We start from the raw sequence: 15,809 nt of genomic DNA, 5'->3' as shown, positions 1-15,809 counted from the left end.
TTCTCCAGTGCCAAGAATACCTTAGCTTCATGACTGGCCATTTTTGCAGACTTCATTTCACTGGTCAGAGAATTGAGGCTCCCCAAAGCCACATTTTAAAACAGAAAGCACGCCTGAGTGCAGTGGCTCACGCCTGTAATCCTAGCACTCTGGGAGGCCGAGGCAGGTGGATTGCTTGAGCACAGGAATTCAAGACCAGCCTGAGCAAGAGGGGGATTCCACCTGTTAAAAAAATAGCCAGGCCTATAGTCCCAGCTACTCGGGAAGCTGAGGCAAGAGAATCTCTTGAGCCCAAGAGTTTGAGGTTGCTGTGAGCTGTAATGCCCCGGCACTCTACCCAGGGTGACAAAATGAGACTGTCCCCAAAACAAAAACAAAACAAAACAAAATAACAGAAAGCTCCCCCGCCACCCATGTTCTAACTCAGCCTTTTAGCCATACAGAGTGAGTCCCCAACACTGCCCCTTCTCTGCAGTGGGATAGATCAAGGGTCTGGCACTTTGAGTTACCTGGGCCAACATCTAAAGGTCACTTCTCCCACAACACGATGTATAGTGAGTGGGTGGACAGCTGAGCTGAGACGCCCAGGGACTCTGGGCATCACAGGGGTGGGGAGATGAGGTGATGATGAGATCAGCACATCTCTAGGGAAAGGTGACTTCAGCATGGCCTGCTACATTCCTGTCAGGCCAGAAAGGCCTCCACTGTAATGAGACCATCATGCCCTACCGCTGCCCCATGAAGTCCTCTCAGGTCACAGAGCCTATGAACGGGACTGGCCCCCCCTTACTGAGGAAGAATGAGGCACACACACACCTGCTGATGCAAATCTTTTAAATAAAGAGTTGGAAAATTCTAACAGTGCAGAACTCATAATGCAAACTAGAGAGATGCTTCCAGAAGTAATTGCAGCCACTACTCACTGAGAACCTACTGTGTGCCAGGCCCCATGCCAGGTGCTTTAAGTCCAGACTCCCACATTCGAGGCTCACATCGCTCTGGGAGGGGGTCACTACGAGGATCTCATTTTACAGATGAGGAAACTGAAATTCATCCAGCATCACATCATGTTAAGGAAGAAGAAAGAAAAGTTAATACTGTAAGTGTAGTTGACTGATGACTAAACTATTATTAATAATAATGAGGACCGGATGGAAGGAAGCCCAGAGAAATGAAAACAGCTGATTTGATGGGGTGATAAGATTACTGTCCCCCCGACCCTTGGGAAATATTTCTGTTGTTTGGGGGCAGTTATGTGCTATGCTACAGGCTACAGAAGTTGATTTCAAACAGGGCTCTGCAGCCTCCGGGGTGACAGAGTGGGAAGGCTGTGGGAAGAGGGGGGTCACAGCACCCTCCCCAGCACCCTCCTCCACAGCACCACCCTTCCTCCCAGCACCCCTCCCAGCTCCTTCCCAGCCTCTTTGTCAACTGCTGAGTGTGTGCGGGGAGAGTTTGGGGGAAACCCCTTCTCCAGCTCAGATTGGCTTTGGTTCTTTACAAAACTCACTGCAAGTTTGCTCCTTTGGAACCTTCTTTCCTTTTATGAATCTGCACAGAAGTGACCTGGGTGGGCCAGAGAAGCTTCTGGAAGAAGTCTGGTGCTCCTTGGCCTACAGACTCCTCTTCCCTCTCTTTCATCCTGTGCCCCATTAGGTGGTACAGGCCCGGCAGGCCCCACGCTGCCTCCCGCCCTCCTTGCCTCCAGGAGCTGGGGTCCAGAGTCAAGACTGCAGGGGCCCATCCCACAGGTGACCTGCCTGCTGTAAGGGAGGGAGCAGAAAATAACGAGACATGCCCTGGTCTCCTCTCCACAAAGCGTCCTGAGCCAAGTAACCTGACAGGCATCATTCCTCTTTTCACACCTTCCCCTAGGGCCCCCCCCAAGGTGGGAATGAGAGCAGTAGGCTGATACCCTTGCCTTCATTGAAGTGCCCTGGCATAACATGTTACCTCTCTGGAAGCACTGAGTGTCTCACATCCAGCCAGGGGGGCTGGGTTAGATAATCCCAGGCTGGGATTTCTTGCCCCAACCCCACATGGACCATACTGTTGTCTTGTTCAATTGGGATTCTCACATACAATGTATAAGGACTGTGGTTTTATTCATGGACACCACCTTCGTCATAAAGTCAGGCTGTGGCAGGGTATTTGCAGCCAGGGAAAAGGAGCAATGGGTGTGCGTTAGGTCTGAAGAGGTGCCTGGAACCCCACAAAGAGAGGCCAGGAGCTGATCTCAGCTCCAGGCTAACACTCATGAATCCCAGGGACAGTGAGGAGGAAAGAGGAGAAAAATATATCATTTAAAAAACACTAACAACTGTCTTCAAATACAGACTTGGCTTGTAAGCAAAAACAAAACAAACAAGAAAAACTTTAAAAAGAATTTGTGCAGCCATCAGAGTTTCAATGCTCTAATATCACTTTGACTGGTTTTTTCTCTTTCATTCAGGTTTCTTTCGCTTATCTCGTTCACTTTGAAAGCTACTGCAAAAATTTTGGAAAGTGCACAAGATATAAATAAATTGTAGATAAATAAGTGCAATCCATTGCTTTATCATCACAGTGGTGATTTGTTTCCTAAATTCAAAGCCAAGCTCTGTTGGGTACCATGCACCAGAGCAGATTGAAGGAGGAGACATCACGTGGGGTCCTCCCTGGTGGGCAGGTGCAGAGGCACAGACGACCTGTGACCACACGCAGTGTCTCAGTTCCACTCTTAAAGAACAGAGGCCCCAACTTCAACCTCAAAGGGCTTTCCAGCCCTGTTCCCAGACGAGCTCTCCCATGGTTCTGAAACTTATCGACAGCAGGGGAGGGGAGCACATCATCTTGCAGAGGGGCCCAAGAGACCACTCTCAACCACTTCCTCTACCCCCTCAGCCATTTGCTGCAGACATCATTCTTTGAACAACTATTGAGCTCCTACTTGTGCCAGGATCAGTATAAGAGCTGGGAATTCCACAGCAACCAAGACTGGTGTAGCTTCTGGCCCTAGAGCCCATGGTCTAGTAGGTAGACAGTTGAGTAAATGATTATAATTCCATGCAATAAATGCCACAAGAAAGGAAGTGCAGCGGAGGGGCGCCCAATCCAAACCTGAGGAACTAAAACTTAAACCAAGACATGAAGGCTGTGTAAAACATAAACTGAGCATGGCAGAGGCTGGCTCTCGGGTCATGTTTCCTCTACCTCCTGGACACAGAGCTAGACTACACTTCCCAGACTCCCTTGCAGTTAGGTGTGCCCATGGGAGTGAGTTTTAAGTTCATGGAATGTGGACAACTGAGAAGCACCACTTTCCAGTGCTGGCCCATGTTCTCTGCTCACCCAGAAGCTAAATGAAGAAGACTCCAAAGCCCCGGAGGAAAGCAGAACCACAAAATGAAAGGAGCCTGGGTCCTTGAGTCACCACATGGAAGGCCTGCTCACCAAAGAGGAATGCCTTTGGGAGTTACCCCATGCCTGAGAAATAAAGTTCTATTGAGTAAGGCCACAGAGATTTGGGGGTTTATCTCTTACAGCAACTGGCATTACCCTCGCTTATAACTAGGTGGGAGTGGGAGATAAAGTATTCTAGAAAAAGAAATTAGTTAAAACCAACTAATTTCAGAAGATAGCAGCCAAACAAATGGACAGCAAAGAACGAAGGCTCCCAAGCCAAATAATGAGCTCAAACTCTGGCTCCACATTTCCTAGCTGAGTGACCTTGGGCAAGTTACTAATCCACGTTGCATCTTATTTTACTCACTTGTGAAATAGAGGAATACCTTCCTTGTAGGGTTAGAGTAGTCTTCAATAAATAGTACCTAGAATGGTTTCTAATAATACATAAAAGGCTTATTAAATCATAAGTCCCTTCTAACTGCATTCTTAGAATGACATTTAATTAAGAATATGCTTTGGTAACTGATAACAGTAACAATAACTAATGATAATATATTTATTGAGAACTAATTGTGTTCCAGACGTTGCTCTAATCATTCACATGTATTGATTAATTCCATCCTCATGACCCTATGAAAACTATAAAACTTCCACCCCCAGTTTTACAAGTGAAGAAACTGAAGGACAGAGTGGTTAAGTCAAGTGTCCATCTGAAAGTGGTAAATTAGGGGTCTAAATGCAGACAGGCATGTTTCCGATTCTCATCCTGCTGATGGAGGAATAGAGAGGTGGTGTAATTTGTGAAAGCCACACAGTCTCAGTGCTCTAGGCTGGGGGGCCTGGACTAGCCACTGTGGGAGTCCAGAGCAGCCAGCCTCCTCTCACTCTGTGAGAAACACCATCCTTTTGCATTTTGGCAGGTGTGCTGGTGGCTTTGGCAGTAACGATGCTGAACAAAACCAAACACCAGTCCTTGGCCAACTGTGAGAAATCAGCAGGTGAGAACCCCCCAGATTCTCTCCTTCCAGGGCTGAAACTTCAGCCCTCTCTGGGTGTGAAGTGGGGGCTGAGAGGTTTTGGTTTTTACAAAAATAGCCTTTCCACAAGAGCTTTAAAGAAGTGTACACTGGGACAACTTCATTTTAAAAGGATTCTTAATCTCAAACAAAACAAAACAACACAAAACAAAGCAAAACGAAAACAGCTGTAAGAAATGAGGTTTCACAGGCCAAAGAGAAGAAAAAGGCCCAACAAGAAAGGCGGGTGGACTTGAACTTGCTGAGCTTCCAAATGACCACCAGAGGGCAGCAAAGACACTGGCAGAGAAGACCGAAGCCTCGGGCTCTTCATAGACTCATCTTCAAAGAATGGGAGGTGGGAGAAGAAAACCAAAACCAAATCTTCTCTGTATCTTTTTTTTTTTTTTTTGTGACAGAGCCTCAAGCTGTCACCCTGGGTAGAGTGCCATGGCATCACAGCTCACAGCAACCTCCAACTCCGGGCTGAAATGATTCTCCTGCCTCTACCTCCCAAATAGCTGGGACTACAGGTCCCTGCCACAAGGCCGGGCTAACTTTCTCTGTATCTTAAGGAGCATCCCCTAGGGTCAGAATCCTACCCATTTAAAAAAGTATGGGCTTTGGACTTGTCCTTTACATCATATAACCAATACATGGTAATTGCAGAAAATGTGAAAAGTACAGAAATATGCCAATCAAACCATTGTGATCCTACCACACGGAGAGAACTCCTGTTAGTTCATATTTTAATGAATGTCCTTCTGGCTAAATATAGAAATAGATGTGGATTTAGATATAGATACACATGTACATATTTTTTGGTTTCAAGAAACCCATACCAGTAAATATATACAAATTGGTAATCCATTTTTTAAAAGCCAACAACACAAATATGTGTCGCCATATATACATACTTGCATTCTTTTTTTTTTTCAGAGACAGAGTATCACTTTCTCACCCTCGGTAGAGGGCCATGACGTCAGCTAACAGCAACCTCCTGGGCTTAGGCGATTCTCTTGCCTTAGCCTCCTGATAGCTGGGACTACAGGTGCCCACCACAACGCCTGGCTATTTTGTTGTTGTTATTGCAGTTGGGCCAGTGCCAGGTCTGAACCTGTCACCCTGAGTATATGGAGCCAGCGTGCCCGAGAGCCCACATAAGCCTGGGCACCCGAGAGCCCACTGAGCCACAGGCACCGCCCCATACATAGCATTCTTTTGCCTAAGTGTCTCACTTGCTCACCTATGAGTCTCTGGAAAGCCAGCACAGGGGCTGGAACAGTGAGTGGTTAGTGGGCAGTAGCTGTGTCCTGTAGGGCCATTGGTCACTCAGCTTCCTGCAGTCTTGGGGGAAGAGGGTTGTAGAGCACTGTCGCTCAAAAATACCCCACTGCGTGAGCAGGTGCCCAGAATTCGTTGAATTTCATCAAAATGAGTCACACCCAAGGTGTGAATGAGTGGCCAGATTTAAGGAGTTACCACTTCCTGATTCTACACCAATGCCTCATCCTTCAACCCCAGACAGAGGCACCACTAATGGTGGAGATTCAGGCAACAGCCATTAGGAGGATCTTTTTTCTCTCCAAACCGTCCAAGCCATTTTGTTGTCTTTGAGTGTAACCACCTATTCTCAAAGAAAAAAACGGTCAGCATCCTTACTCTGCAACTTCCTTGCTCATCATTAAATGAGCTTCAAGCCTAAAAAAACCACTGAAAGTGCAGTGATGCCTGAATTGAATCTTAAATGAGACACAGGTGTTCACTAGGTGAGGCAGGAGATGGTCTACCACCTGGATTTATAAGCACCATTGTTTATTGGTATGAATAGATGACTCCCTAAGGGAACTCTTTGTCCTGTGCTTTGGAATGAGACAAATCTGGTTTTAAATCTCAACTCCATCACATCCCAATTGTATGTCCTCAGGCAAGTCACATAAGCCTGGGCAATCGAGAGCAGTGTCAGCTGTTCAGTCTGGCTGGAGCAGAGGATGAGAGGGACAGGCAAAAGGGGGCTGGGACGATGGCCTGGAATGCCACACCAGGGGAGGCCAGCAGGAGCTACTGTAGGATTTTAAGTCAGAGGTAAATCATGCAATAATATTAGCTGTTTTACCAATCTAACAAGGGTTGTTGTAAAACAACATGCATTTGCAAAGTGCTTTGTGAACTAGACATATAAATTGTTGCCAGAATTTTCTTCTCTTTGGGAGATCATCATTGGCTTCCATAGGCATCTCAGGAGGCTCCCCATCAGCCCCTCGCTCTCCATCCCAGGCGTGCCCGTGAGATAGTGTCAGTGTGGGTTGTCTCTACCCTCTTAGATCTGTTGTAGTCACATTCACAGCTCAGATGGTGTTTCTTAACCTCTGTCAGCCATGCTTACACCAAGTTGGGGGAAGAGAGGTGGAGATAAGAGGAAAAGAAAGAGGCCTTCCTAGCACTGAGGGGATCTGGGAACTGGGCAGAGGGATGATATTCAAAGGTGAGGTCTCCCCAGGACTCAACACTCCCAGGCACTCATGCTGACCTGTTAGAATCAATCATTAAATTGGAGGCCTAGTGTGGTGGTTCGTGCCTGTTACCCCAGCACTTTGGGAGACTGAGGCAGGAGGATCACTTGTGCCCAGGAATTCCAGACCAGCCTGGGCAATGTAGTGAGATCGCAACTCTACAAAAAAATAAAAAGAAAAGAAAGAAAAATTAGCTGTGCTTGGTTTTCTGTAGTTCCAACTATTAGGGAGGCTGAACAAGGAGGATCACTTCTGCCCAGGAGTTTGAGGTTTGCAGAAACCTATGATGGTACCACTGCACTCTAGCCTAGAAGACAAAGCAAAACTCTGCCTCAAAAAATCCCCCCCAAAGTTGGAGAATCTTGCTCATTCCCCAGCCGTAGCAGTTATTTCGTTCTGCTTCCCATGCTACAATGGGGGGACTGTGCAGTAGAGAAGGAAGAAACCAGGCAGGTGGTCACATAGGAGTCTGAACCTTGCTCCTGCCCCGACAGGTTCAGCGTGGTGGGCAAGTGATCTCAACTCTGTAGGCCTCAATTTTGCCCAACAGGTAAAAGTAATATTATTGACTAATTTTTAGATTATTGAGAGAATGCAATGAGACGAACAAGCCCTCAATGCATCTGAAGTAGAATTATTGTTTCTAAAGTTAATTGTTTTGTTCTTATATTTCTCCTGCTGGACCGAAAATTCCTTGGAGGGCCAGAATGGCTTGATATCCACCTTCCTGTCATGCGCAGTGTGGATTTACCCATTAGGCCCGGTGGGGACAATGCCTAGGGGCCATGATACTTTTAGGACCCCCTGAAAATGTTTTAATTTATTTTAAAATCGGAAGGAAAAAATGAATACAACCCAGTCTGATTGTATTTGTTTTTATATCAGTGCAATCATTAAAATACCATTTAAATAAATTACTTTTCACAGAGGAAGGCAGTGGACTTTGGGTTCAGAAACTCACAATGAGGCCCTGCGTACAGGGACTTGGACTGAGGCGAATTAGGCTGGAATCCCAGCTCCACCACTGAGCTAAGAGTGTGACCTGGAGGAAGGTACTTACTTATCCTGTGCTCCAGTTTCTTCATCTGAAGAAAGGGTCATCGACGAGTCCCACCTCCCAGGCCATTGACTTTTACCCCCTTTTCTCATTCTGTACCTTTGTAATTATGCTTTCAATGTCTTTCCCCGCTAAGCCCAATGCTCCACCAGGGCAGGGATCCTGTCTATTTTTTTTTTTTTATTTTACTTAAATCTATTCTTAAACGTACAGGCTCCAAGACAACACCTCATTTTAGCTGTAGGTGGCGAAAGATGTCACAGCAGGGAATACAGATGTTTAGGAACAGAGAGTCTCTGTCATCTCAGGCACAAGGAGCAGCTTCTTCTTGCCAGATTTCTTACTTCCGTCCATGGCCAGGGCCCGCCTCCCCATGGCCTTCGCTTTTAGCTCCTCGAGTTTCTTCTGCTCCTCTTTTGTTTCTCTGAACATCTCATTTTCCTTGTCCATCTCCTTGGCCTGCTTCTTGGGCTGTTTCAGGGGCTTCTTCCTTCAAGGGCAGACATGGTGCTGTGGCCTCTTCCCCAGACGCTGATCCGGCCAATATTTGACTTGCACGTGGAACTTTTTCGCCTCTCTTTCCACGTGCTATACATTGCTCTAAACACTTCAAGTGCATGACAACAGCTATGAAGTGTTTTAGCCCCATTTCACAGATGAAGACACTAAGGCCAAATGGTCAAGTGACTTGCCCAAAATCACACAGCAAGAAAAGCCAGGAGGGTGAGGGTTTGAATCCCGGAACCTGCACTCCTAACCACGGCCTCTCCCTGTGACCTTGAGCGCACGACCTGGCAGACACTGGGGGAAAGGAGCAGGTGCCACAGCTGTACCGGCCCAGAGGATGCTGCTTCTGGTGACCAGAAAGGAGAATTTATTCTCAGGTAGGTGGCGAGTCATAAGGAGGAAGTCTCCTGGTAGGCAAATGTTTTTAAGGGAGGAACGTTTGGGTAGAGAGAATTTTCTCCTAGGGGTTTTCTCCTTAGGGGTCACCTTGGGAAGTTGATTGGCTTGGTTCCCCCTGAGGTGGGGGAGCCCCCACAGAGCTCCAGGGCTGTCCAGCCTACTCAAGAGAGAAGAGAATTAAGAGAATTAAGTTCTACCTCCTGAAGGAAGGAATTTTTTTTTTTAATGTGAGTATATTTTAAAACCAGCACAATATGCTCTATGCCACGTTCAGCTTTGGCCATAGAAGCCCCTGCACAGTCCTGCACTCCCTCTCTTTCCTCTTCTGCTCACTGAGTAAAAGAACCCCGAGGTCCCAGAGGAGAAGAGAGGCACAAATGGAAGAGGACGGGATCCCTGAGTGTTGCCTGGGAGGAGAGCCCCTGGCTCTGCTTGTGGACTTCGTGACAGGACAAATAAACTCTTCTTCTGTTAGGCTATTGCGCTCTGGAGTTCATCTGTTACAGCAACTGACCAGCACACAGGGTAGGGGATGGGTTTTGTTTCTTTAGGTCTTATGCCCTTGGCTCTATGTTCTATCAGGAAACAGTCTTCTTTCAGAAAAGTAGAATCGCTTTAGAGAAATGACCCCTTCTCTCAGCAGAGAGCTTGAGAGCTCTGACATCAGCCAGAAGGAATCATATTCCCTGAAGCTTGAAGGAAGAGGGTGAGAGAATCCAGACACAGAAACCAGACAACAGGGGAGTGCCAGAGCCGTACAGAAAGCTAAAGGGGCTGGGAAGGGAGCTACAGCGGCGGTGAGCACAGCAAAACCTGCCTGGACGGTGAGCTCTGGAGCAGGGCGGGCTGCAGAGTGGGGGCCCCGCTCCAGGGAGGCGGGGAAAGAACCCTGAAAGACAGACCAGCAGGGCAAAGGAAAGCGGTCTGGCCGCGTTCTCATGTGAGCAACGCAGGCTACAGAAATAAAGGTATGATTACATAAGAGCACAAATGCATAAGGATGTTCACTGTGGCAGGTTTATAATCACAGTGGTGGGGGGGGTGATAGACTAAATGCCACTGTGAGAGTAAATTTTATGTGTCATTGTGACTGCACTGTGGGGTGCTCAGATGCAACATTCTTTTTTTAGAGACAAAGCCTCATGCTGTCCCCCTGAGTTAGAGTGCTGTGGCATCACAGCTCACAGCAACCTCCAACTCCTGGGCTCAAGCGAGTCTCCTGCCTCAGCCTCCCAAGTAGCTGGGACCACAGGCACCCGCCACAATGCCCGGCTATTTTTCAGTTGCAGCCGTCATTGTTGTTTGGCAGGCCTGGGCTGGATTTGAACCCGCCAGCTCAGGTGCATGTGGCTGGTGCCTTAGCCTCTTGAGCCACAGGTGCCGACCCAGATATAACATTCTTTCTTGGTGTGTCCCTCTGTTTCCAGATGGGATTAGCATTTGAGTTAACTGGTGAATTCAGAGAAGAAAATCACCCAACATGGGTGACAGGAACCCAGTGAGGGCCTGAACAGATCAAAAGGAAGGGGGAGGAGGAACTGAGGGCCTCCCCACCCTTTCTTCTGCATCACTGGTTAAACTGGAACATCTTCATCTCACTTTCTTCTGCCCTTGGACTAAGGGTTACTCCCTTGATTCCCCTGGTTCTCTGTCCTTCAGGGACTCAGGCTGAATTAGACCATCACCTTTCCTGGGTCTTTGGCTTATAGACAGAAGGTTGCAGGAGTTCTCAGCCTCCATCATCGCATAAGCCAATTCTCTCTCTCTCTCTTAATATGTGTACGTGTATATACAGACAGCCCTCGACTTAGGGTATTTTGACTTAGGACTTTAACTTTATGACAGTGCAAAGGTGATATCCATTTATTATGCACCTCAACTGACAGTGAGGTTATAATTAGATAAACCCATCGTACACTTAAAATATCATAAACTGAAAACACACCTTTGCCTTCTGATATTTTCAACTTTATGATGGGTTTCTCAGGACATAACCCCATCGTAAGTCATGGAGCATTTGTACGCACATAAACACGTGTACAGAGACATGTATTGGCACTGTTTCTCTGGAGAACCTGACCAAGGCACCCAACAATATGGGAACAACTGAATAAATGATGGATCATACATACTACGGCGTGTTGTGAGGGTTAATGCCCGCAGGCCTGGAGTTGGCACAAGCTGATTTTCTGAAAAAGAGCTGGCCCTACACACCACCGCCCCTGTGATGATGAACAGTGTTGCTCTGTAACCGTGACTCTGAGGGGTTCCCATGTGGTTTGTACCAGCTTGTCAGCAGTGTTTATTTTTATTTTTGCTTTGTTCAATGTTGTTTATTGGTAACAGTGAGATTAATGGTTTTTGTGAGACCCCTGGAGGCCTTTGCATTTAGAACTGCTAACAGCAGCCTGTAAGACGCCCTGACAGAAACCCAATTCTGGGCTTCCTCATTCTGAGGATTCTGTGATACTTGTGTGATCCTGGAGGGAAGTGTGTCCTGTAAGGCAAGTCCAGAGGAGAACAACTGGCTTCTCTGGACTCGCTGAGGTCTTACTTTAATGCTGTTGTTATGTTAAATAAATGCTTTGGGGGTAACAACCACAGCTCTGTATGTAATCACTGTCAGTTTCAACCCAAGGGCTCCTCTTTAGCAATCAAACCCTTTCTCGGGACCACTGTCAGAGAACACAGGATGGGAAGCAGCTGTGGTTGTCAGGAAAGCATTAGGGTGCTGGCTTCAGCAGCACATATACTGAAACTGGAATGATACAGAGAAGATTAGCATGGCCCCTGTGCAAGGATGACAAATTCGTGAAGCGTTCCATATTTTTTATTGCAAGGGTACATGTCATATCTACTAAGTATACAATATAAGTGTCTTAACACAATAATTACGTAAATGAGGTGAAACCCTATATTAACTAATTTGATCTAAGCATTTCAAATTGTATATAAAATCACATTGTACCCCATAAATGTATACGTGATCTTTAAAATAATAGAATAAATAAATAAAGGACTTCTTTTACCATTTCTTAACAATAAAATAAAATAAAATAATGAAAGCATTAGGGTTTGGCGCCTGTAGCTCAGTGGGTATGGCGCTGGCCACATACACGGGGGCTGGCAGGTTCAAACTGGCCCAGGACAGCTAAATAATGACAACTACAACAAAAAATAGCTGGGCATTGTGGTGAGTGCCTGTAGTCCCAGCTACTTGGGAGGCGGAGGCAAGAGAATTGCTTAAGCCCAAGAGTTTGAGGTTGCTGTGAGCTGTGACACCAGAGCACTCTACAAGGACAACACAGTGAGACTGTGTCTCAAAAGAAAGAGAAAAGAAAGAAAGCATTAGATTTGCAAGAACAGCCTGGAAGAGGTTCAGGATGTAAGTGAACAGGCAAGTTGAAGACTAATATATAAAATATGATTCCACCTTTGTTACCTTCAATTTGTATATTCTACAAATATACCTGGAAATACATATATGCTTCCCTCCAAAATTCATGTTAATAGTTAATCCCCAATGCAACAGAATTCAGAGGAAGGGCCTTTCGGGAGGTGACCAAGTCACGAGGGCTCTGCCCTCAAGAGCAGAGTGAGATGCCCTTGTAAAAGGAGGGAGTTTGCCCCCTTTCCATCCCCCTGTCCCTTCTGCAATCTGAAGACACAGCATTCCTCCCCTTTGGAGGATGCAGCCTCAAGGCACCCTCTTGAAAGTGGAGAATACCCTTCACCAGACCCTGAACCTGCAATGCTATGATCTTGGACTTACCGGACTGGGCAACAAATATCTTTTTTTTTTTTTTTTTAGCAATAAATTTCTATTCTTTATAAATTACTCAGTCTGTGGTATTCTGTTACATCAGCATAAACAGACTATGACAGAAATTGGTACTGGAGAGATAGGCCTGTCACCATAACTAATACCTAAAAATGCAGTAGCAGCTTTGGTCCTGGGTAGTGGGTAGAGCTAGAAGTTTTGCAGTGCATGCTGGGAAAGCCTGTATTACCATAAATGGAACATTGAGGATGATCCTGGTCAGGGCTCAGAAGAGGAGGAGAGCTGCAGAGAGCCTCAGTCTTAGGGATTAGCCAAGTGGTGGTGAAGAGCATACTGGTAGAAATCTGGACAGAAAAGGCCATTCCAATGAGGTCTTGGAAGTGAGGTATGTCGTATTGCAAATTGGAGAAAATGCCATCCTTCTTATGAAGTGACTAAGATTTGGCTGAATTGTGCCTGTGTCCCAGTGCTTTGTGGAAAGCAGAATTGAACTAGGATATTTGGTGGAAAAAAAATCCCTAAGGCAAGTGTTCAGAGTGCTGCATGGCTTCCCATCACTGCTTATGAGAAAATGTGAGAAAAGAGGAAGATTTAAAGACAGAATTTATAATCGAAAGGGAAGCAGAGTGTAAAGATTTGGAAAATTCGCAAGGCTGGCCACATAAAGAATAAAAGAGCATGTTTAGAGAGAAAACCAAAGGTGTGGCCAAGTGACCATTAGATAAGCAGCTTAGCATGGGTAGGGGAAGCCAGATGCTCTCCACCAAGACGTGGGAGAATGGCCCTGGAGGCATCTCAGAGACCTTGCTCTCACAGGCCCTGAGTGCCAAGGATTTGAAGGCAGAATGATTGCAAGGGAGGGGTCCAGGGCATAACTGAGACCTCAAGATCACTGTCTAGGGCAGAGGTCCTCAAACTTTTTAAATAGGGCCAGTTCACTGTCTCTCAGACCGTTGGAGGGCTGGACTGCGGGCCCCAGGATGAGTTGGCTGCTAAGCAGGACAGGCCGTGGCAGCCAAAACACCTGGCGGGCCGGATAAATGTCTTAGGCGGGCTGCAGTTTGAGGATGTCTGGTCTAGGGCCACCTCAAGTCTCTGCTGTCTGCCTTCTAGCACAAGCATTCTTTGGTAGCCCCAGCTGTGGCTCAGGAGGGCACAGGTGCAGCTCAGGCCACTACTCCACAGGGGACAAGTGGTGAGCCTTGGCAGCGTCCACATGGAGCTGACTCCACAGAAGAGTGTATGAGATTTCCATACAGATTTTGGTGGATGAAATTTCCATCTAGATTTTGGTGGATGCCTCAAAGGGCCTCAGGGCTCATGTAGAGAAATGCCACAGGGGCAGAGCTGCTACGAAGAGTCCCTACCAGGGCAACGCCTAGTAAAGTCAGGGTGGGGGGGGTTGTCCTTGAGACCTCAGAACTGTGGAGCCCCAGATTGCAATCCCAGCCTGGTAGAACCACAGGCAGGTACTGACCCTAGTAGGTGTCTGCTTTTTAAGTGATTGAAAATAAAAAATGAGATCAACAACCTTTCTTAAAAATTAGTAGACTTTTTAAGAGAGGTTTTAGGCTCAAAAATTACTGGGATCTGATCAAAATAAAAAGCTTCTGCACTGCAAAGAACATAGTAAGTAAAGCAAGCAGACTGCCCTCAGAATGGGAGAGGATATTTGCAGGTTACGTTTCCGACAAAGGTCTGATAACCAGAATCCACAGAGAACTCAAACTTATAAATAAGAAAAGAACAAGTGATCCCATTTCACTATGGGCAAGAGACCTGAACAGAAGCTTCTCCAAAGAAGATAGGCACATGGAATACAGATACCTTAAAAAATGTTCATCATCTTTAATCATCAGAGAAATGCAAATCAAAACCACTTAAGAGATACCATCTAACTCCAGTAAGAGTAGCCCACATAACAAAATCCCAAAACACTACAGATTTTGGTGTGGGTGTGGAGAAAAGGGAACACTTCTCCACTGCTGGTGGGAATACAAACTAATACATTCCTTCTGGAAAGAAGTTTGGAGAACACTCAGGGATCTAAAAATTGACCTGCCGATGGATCCTGCAATTCCTCTACTAGGAGTATATCCAAAAGACCAAAAATCACTTTGCAAAAAAGACATTTGCACCAGATTATTCATTGCAGCTCAATTTGTAATAGGCAAGTCATGGAAGAAGCCCAAGTGCCCATCAATCTACAAATGGATTAATAAATTGTGGTATATGTATGCCATGGAATACTATGCAGCCTTAAAAAAGATGGAGCCTTTACCTCCTTTATGTTTACATGGCGGGACCTGGAACAAATTCTCCTGAGTAACATATCTCAAGAATGGAGGAAAAAGTATCCAAATGTACTCAGCACTTCTATGAAACCAACTTAGATTTACTCAAACTTTCCTATGAAAGATAGAACACAACTATAGCCCAGGATAAAGGAGAGAAGTGGAGTGGGAGAGGAGGGGAGGGAGGAGGTTTGATAGAGGGAGGGTAAAAGGTGGGACCACACCTATGGAGCATGTTGCAAGGGTACAAGTCAAATCTGTCAAGTGGAGAACATAAATGTCTTAACATAATAATCACGTAAATGAGGTGAAAGCGATGTTGATTGGTTTGATGTAACCATGTCAGATTGTCTAGAAAAAGAATCAACCCATTGTACCCCACATAGGCATACATGTATTCATGATCTATGTGTATTTGAATTAATAAAAAAAACCCAAATGAGCAGAAAGTACAGAGAGTTTCTATGTGCCCCCTTTTCTTCTTACCCTGTACTTCTTCCTCCCTGGCAGTTTCCACTATTATTAATATCTTGCATTAATGGTATATTTATTACAATTGGTGAACCAAAATGATACACTCTTATTAGCAAAGGTCCATAGTTTAAAGTTAGGGTTCACTCTTGGTTGTATGGTTCCATGGGTTTGGGGCAACGTGTAATGTCCCGTTTCTACATTACAGTATCATACAGCCCTAGTAATCCCCCGTGTTCCATCTGTTCACCTTTCCTCACCTCCGCCCTGAACCCCGGGCAACCACAGATTTTTTTCATTTTCTCTAGACTTTTATCTTTTCCAGAATGGCGTACAGTTGGAATCACGTACTATGTAGCCTTTTCAGGTTGGCTTCCTTCACTT

The 15,809-nt window shown here is 46.0% G+C and overlaps 1 non-coding gene across 1 annotated transcript; it reads left to right on the top strand.

The window, feature by feature from the left end:
- The first annotated feature begins 11,607 nt into the window (after positions 1–11,607).
- LOC111724248 lies at positions 11,608–11,710 on the top strand. Its single transcript, XR_002772578.1, has one exon. It is a non-coding gene; the product is annotated as a U6 spliceosomal RNA (small nuclear RNA).
- The last annotated feature ends 4,099 nt before the right edge of the window (positions 11,711–15,809 follow it).

The sequence above is a fragment of the Otolemur garnettii genome, unplaced genomic scaffold, assembly GCF_000181295.1.
Source record: "Otolemur garnettii isolate 467f Iridium unplaced genomic scaffold, OtoGar3 scaffold00020, whole genome shotgun sequence".
In the NCBI taxonomy this organism is placed as follows: Eukaryota; Metazoa; Chordata; class Mammalia; order Primates; family Galagidae; genus Otolemur; species Otolemur garnettii.
Note: the sequence above shows the minus strand (reverse complement) of the source record. Positions and strands in the feature narration are given on the sequence as shown.